Source organism: Sapajus apella, unplaced genomic scaffold, assembly GCF_009761245.1.
Source record: "Sapajus apella isolate SASKATOON/1434 unplaced genomic scaffold, GSC_monkey_1.0 scaffold14, whole genome shotgun sequence".
NCBI classification, from domain to species: Eukaryota; Metazoa; Chordata; class Mammalia; order Primates; family Cebidae; genus Sapajus; species Sapajus apella.
In genome coordinates, this window is record NW_022436954.1 from 17,775,323 (window position 1) to 17,781,596 (window position 6,274).

The 6,274-nt window shown below is 49.0% G+C and overlaps 1 pseudogene; it reads right to left on the minus strand.

Annotated features, from left to right (window-relative positions):
- Positions 1 to 507: 507 nt before the first annotated feature.
- On the minus strand, positions 508 to 1,156 carry LOC116555208 (annotated as a pseudogene).
- Positions 1,157 to 6,274: the final 5,118 nt, after the last annotated feature.

The following is a 6,274-nucleotide window of genomic DNA, read 5'->3' on the forward strand; positions in this document are numbered from 1 at the left end:
TGACCCTGACTTTGGGGAAGTGAAAGAAAATGGCAGAATTTATCTGAAGAACCTCAATGTAGAAATGAAACCGCTGCTCCTTTGAGGGCTGCCATCTCAGTGGCATCCCTGGAAAGCCCAGGTTGCCTGACATGCTAGTAAGCAATGACTGGGGGTCAAATCCCAACAGGGGTCTGGTTCACGGGAGTTAAGTCTATGCAGGAGGTGGAAAGGGAGAAGAGAACAGAAAAACGAATTTTAGTTTTTCCACACGACAAGGCTTTTGTGCCAACGTGGCTTTGTATTTCAAAGTCAGGGAATCCTTTCCCCCGGGAGCCGAGAGGAAGTCTCCCAAAACTGGAAGGGAAAGATGTTTTCCCCACTTCGAGCCAGCTTCGGGGACATTCTGTTAGTGACATATGCTCTGTCCCTCCAAAACAATGAAGTGTTCTGAGTGCTGACAACATAGCTTACAAAAAGGTAAAACGAAATTCTGCATTTTTGTAAAACTTGATAAAAAATAATATTTCAAACTGTGCAGTCATCAGAGGTACCAAATGCACCAAATGCACATACTCCACTTGGCATCCCTGTGCCTTCAGCCTTCTGTGCCTGCTCTGTTTGGGCAGCTGCATTTTCTGCAGGGCAATTCTCCTCCTTGCCTGTGTCAGCTTCTCCCATCTTCCCTTTGCGTCCTTTCTCTCCCTTCTTGGCAGGGTCCTTTTTAGGCCTGGGCTCTGGCTTTGGAGGAGCAGATTTAGCAGACAACCTCGCAGATCTCTGTGAGCTGTCCTCCGCTTGGTTTTATCTCCCTTAGTGTCCCCTTCAGCCTTTCTCTTGGGGTTGGTGGTGACAGTGGCAGGACATAGGTGCTGGATTCGGGGATGCAGGGTGTGCAGGCTTTGGTAGCCCTGAGAGTCGTTCTCGCCTCTTCCTGACACTGCTCCCTACCCCTTTTCTAAACCATGTGATGACCTGGGGCCAGACCTCCTCCTTCCCACAGGGTTCTGCTTCTTCCTCATTTTCCCACACAAGCCTCAGGCTGCTCTTTAAGGCTTCCTGCACTCACAGACATTTGCTGGCTCCCCAGTGCCTGCAGAAGAAAGCTGACGCCATCACCCGCAGGCTCTGCCGTTGGTGTCCTCCTTCCCTCTGCCTTCACTTCCTTCTGCTCCATCTTAAGATGACTTTCCATGTTCTATGTCAGCACTTTGGCTTGTGCCATCTCCCTGATGCTGGCCTTGCCCTCCTCTCAGCACCCACACAGGGACTCTCATTCGGAGAAGGAGGGAGGAGCTTAGGAGCTTTGACACAGCTGGTTCTAGACCTGGCTCTACAGCTTAGCAGCCAAGACACCTGTTTCCTCATCTGTGAAACAGGAGTGTTACCGATGTGTAATACACAAAGCTGGGCAGTATCCCTCTTGCTCACAAGGTCTGAAGTCCATGAGGGTGGGGATCATGAGCCCTACCCCACCCCTCCCTGCTCCAGAGTATAAGATCCTCGGGACCTAAAACAGAGCCTGGCACAGGGGTGTGTCCCAGCGTGAGTCTGTGAATGAATGAATATATGAAGTCTGGATTAGCTTTTTTTCTAGGGACTGGTCTGTGTTTGGCAAATGCCCCTCCTTCCTCCTGCTGGCCTGTTTTTGACAAGCATTTCCTGGATGCCCAGCTGGACATTGGATATTGGGTTTCACTTGGAGGAGCAGATGAATGGAGTCTCACTCATTCATGCATTTCTTCAGCTCCTGCTTCCTGGGGACGTACATTGTACCAGGCAATGTTCCATTGCCGGGATCAGAGCAGGACAGATATCCCTGCCTTCATGGGCTATTTCCTAGTGACAGGAGAAAATGACCAACCATCACTATAATAATAACTAACTAAATAAGCAGACTATCCAGTATGTCTGCTGGTAATGAGTGCCAGATAGAAAATCAAGCAGGGAAGTGGGTGGCGGTGACAATTTTGAAGAGGGTGTCAGAGTAGGTCTCAGGGAGATGACATTGGAACAGGTGCTGGGGGGTGGAGCCATGTTAATATCTGGGGAAGGAAGCTTTCAGGCAGAGGGAAGAGCAGGTGCAAAGGCCCTGTGGCAAGAGCCTGCCTGGCTTGTCTTGGCTGTGGGTAGTCAGGGAAGATAACACAAGGGAGGTGACAGAGGCCAGGTTAGGACTTGAGCCTTTGTTCTGGTGGAGGGGAAGCCATTGGGGGATTTGAAACACTGGAATGAAGTGACCAGACTTCTGTTTTCAAAGGATTCCCCTGGCTGTTGTGCTGAAAACAGACGGTAGTAATAACAGCAGCCAACATTTACCAAGGGCTTACCCTGTTCCAGGCGCAGCTCCAAACCCTTCAGACAGTTCAGCTCATTGAATCTTCACAACACCACCATGAGTTGGCTACTATAATCCCCATTTTTAAAATATGGACAGGGAAGACTCAGAAAAACAATTTCCCCAAGTTCATACAGCCTGCACTTGACAGAGCTGGGGTTTCAACCCAGACAGCAGTCCCTGCCAGGCACCTGTGTGCTTACCATTACTCCACACTGCCTCTTGCACGGGGAAAAATCGGGCTGTGAATTCAGACAGACCTGAGTGCAAAGCCTCACTCTATTTGATAGCTGTGTGGCTTTGGACAAGTTACCTAACTTCTCTGTGTTCTAGTCTCCTCCTCTGTACACTGGAGATAATAATAACAACTGTAGAGGTTGCCAAGGTGAGACAAGGTCAGGATAGAATTCCATGTGTGGCGGGGTAGAAATCAACATACGGTAGCTTTTCCTTATGAGCCAAGGGCTTGGCTGCTCAGCCTGTCCACTGCCATCTCTCCACCCTGTTCCCAGCAAGGGATGAGACTGACCTTTAAAGATGCTGTCTTTACAAGGACTGTAGGACCCCAGTCCCTCCCTTTTTCTGGGCCTCAGTTGGCCCTTCTGGAAAGAGGAAGGTCCCACGTGGTGCTGGTGTGGTCCTCTCCCAACTCTGCAGTGTTCTGGTTGCCCCTGGTAACCTTTGCCTACCCCTCCCCACCCCTCCTGGCTCCATCCTTGCAGCTCTACCCCAGGGCCCCAAGAAGTAGAGCAATCTGACAAAGAAATAAAGATCTGACTGAGCCCTAGCCCCTCACCCAAGGCCCTGCTGCTGGGGAGGAAGCCAGGCCTCCTCATGGCCAGAGACATTGAAACCCTTTGCACATAGGGACTCCATGGTGAGAGCTGACTGCGTGGTCAGCTGCACTGCCCCAGCCTGCCTGAGACCCAAGGGGCCCAAAGCAGATGGCTTCTTTCAGAGTCCAATTATCCACCCCCACTCAGAGCCCCAGACAGGCCCTTACTGCGACAGTCATCGTCTGTCTTCCTTGCCCTGGAAAGGGAGCAGAGGAGAGGAGGGCAGCTGGCCAGCTGGCCCACTGAGAGGGAGGCCAGTGTGGGCTGGGGGATGTTCCAGAAACCCGCCCCAAGGAATGTGCTTGTGTTTGGGAGAAGGTGCCCGGTTCTGGAGTTAGGGGCTGCTCTGCAGCTTCCCAAACAGGTAACTCAAATGCGTTGGGCTTCTCTTTGGCTGTCTCTTTTGGCGTCATGTTGATCTATTACTCCTGGGGTGGGGGTGGTTCTCAAGAAAAGGCCTGGGGTGTGGCTGACGGGAGAGGCAATCCACTGCTTCAGCAAATCCTTCTGTCATGCTGGTCATGACAAATCCTTCTGTCATGCTGGTACTGGTCATGCTGGCTTATGATCACGGTTTCAAGTCCATCTTCTGCTAGCCTAGGCACCCCAGAGGGCCAGACCTATGTCTGGTCACATCTAGTGTCCCCAGTGCCCTGCATACAACACGGTATATAGCTGATACCTAATAGTTGGGTGCTAAAATGAATAAATAATGGCAAAAGTTTGCCACTGAGCATTTATTTTTCTCTCTTCTCAGTGTGATCAGGGATACTCTCTGGCAAAATTGAGATGAATGAAGTTTGTCTGCGAGCCCTTCCCACTTTACTTTCCATGTCCTTCTTTCTCTTCATTTGGTATTGTCTGTCCTCCTTTATCATCAGGCAGCTGTCATGGAGAAAATGATCAGTGTGCCCAATTTATACTAAAGTGAAAATGACTGATGGGACTATCGGTCATTCTTTACATTTATGTAATGGACAATTCCTAATCCAAAGGGATGAAACTTACTGGCCCAACTGCAGGGAGTCCCCTACCTCTTTCTTCAACCTCATCTCCTGGTACTCATGTTTTTCTCCTCCCCCTCTCCCTATCTTGTGAATTTCTGTTTCCGTCACATCACATAGCTCAGGGGCTCATCAGAACTTCAGAGGTGATCACAGCCACCCAGTGCAGGATAAGATGGATGGAAACCCCCAATGACAGGGATTAAGAGTGATGGGGAGCTGACTACCTTAAAGGCAGCTCATTCTATTGCTCTGACTGATGCTGAAACTTCTGTCCATTAGCATGTTTCACCTTTCTCTGCCTTCTGGAGCCAGAGTCAAATGCAGTAACCTTGCCTCCTTTCACATAATAACCCTTAGATAAAGGGCTTTATATTCCCTAAATAAAGACCTCTAGACTTGCTACTTCCTATGTCCAGCATGTACTTTCCTCCCTCTGAACTTCTGCTCTTTCTAGCTTCTCTGTGGCCTCTCCCTTCAAGGTCACATTCCAGCCTGAGGTCATACCTTGCTCTTGGTTTATTTATAGAACAAATGTGAGGGACAGCATCCCGAGCCCAGTGGATTTGTGGTGCCTCCCAAGCTCAGATTCTCCAAACTTCCTGGAGGAATGGGTTTAGAGAGCGCTGTCTGCATCGACTAAATTATAACAGCCGATGTTGATTGAGAGCTCACTATACGCCATGCACTGTTAGAAGGAGCTTTTCAGATATTGCCTAATATAGTCCTCCCAGCAACTCCATGAAATGGGCACTTTCACCATCCCCACTTATAGATGGAAAAACTGAGGCACAGGGACATGTTGTAATGTTCCCAGGGTCCAATTGCTAAAAGTAATGGAGGATTTAAACCTAGGTCTTCAAATTTTATAGACCATACTCTGACTACTGGGATATACTAAATGTATGATGCTGCCACCACTGCCTGCCTACACACACACACATACACACACACACACACACACACACACACACACACACATTCAGGTCATTCTCCTGCTTGTTACAGTGGATCAGGCAGTAGCAGGAGACCTGGCTTCAAAGTGTCTATTACGTAAGAATCAACTACCTGTGGCTTTTGCATACATGAGTTGGACTCGTACTATGTGCTTAGCCGCAGCCTTGTCTCTTAGCTCCAAATGTCCATCTCATCTTTACTTACCTGGCTAATTCCTATTCATCCTTTAAGACTCAGCTCAGATGCCACCTCTTCCAAGAAGCCTCCCTAATACCCACTTCTCTGTGAGCTGCCTCAGAGCCCTGTGATCACCCATCCTGAAGGCATCTACCACATTGTCTCAAAAATGAGCTCCTCAAGAGTGGGGGGCCATTTCTGGTTCTCTTTAGTTCCCTGTGACCTAGAACAGGGGCTGACATACAGTAGGTGCTGACATATAGTAGGTGCTCAATAAATGCTTGTTGAATTTAACTGAACCCACTAGCCATGGAACAATGTAAATATTTCTGATCTTCCAAGCCTGTTTTCCCATCTATGAATGAGGAATAATAATAACTGCCCTATTTTACTCTGCAGAGGTTTCGTGATGCTCCTGCAGGAAAATGGATGTGAAGATGCTTTGTAAATTACAAAGACAGTCATGTGTAACAGGTCATAGGGTTGATGGTGATTCTTTACAACAGGTTTTCTGGCCGAGCACAGTGCCCTTGGCTCTCTGAGCCTCAGTTTCTGCGTCTGTGGCACAGGCCAAGCTCTGCCAGCTGTACGGGTTGTTGAGGATTAACTGGGATGGCATATATTACACAATTGTGAGTCCCCGAGATGGTGGGACTGGCTGTTTCCCATTAATTGGGAGGTCACCTGATTCGGCTTGGACAGAAAAAACTACCCCTTAGCAGAGACATTTTGCTCCTTCCCTTTTGAGATGGGGAAGAACAAAGAAGAAAACAGGTGAGACAGAGAAAATCTATTGCTCTGCAGTCCCAGCATCCCAAAGCAAAGGCACAGACAAAGCTGACAAAAGTGCTGGGCACTTCTGGGGGATCAAGAAGCTTGTTCCTGACAGAGTGATCTCAACAGGAAGCTCCTGACCACATAGGTGGAGCCCTGATGGCTTTTGATGCCAAACTCGCCTGAACTGGATTGTAGGCTGTGTACAA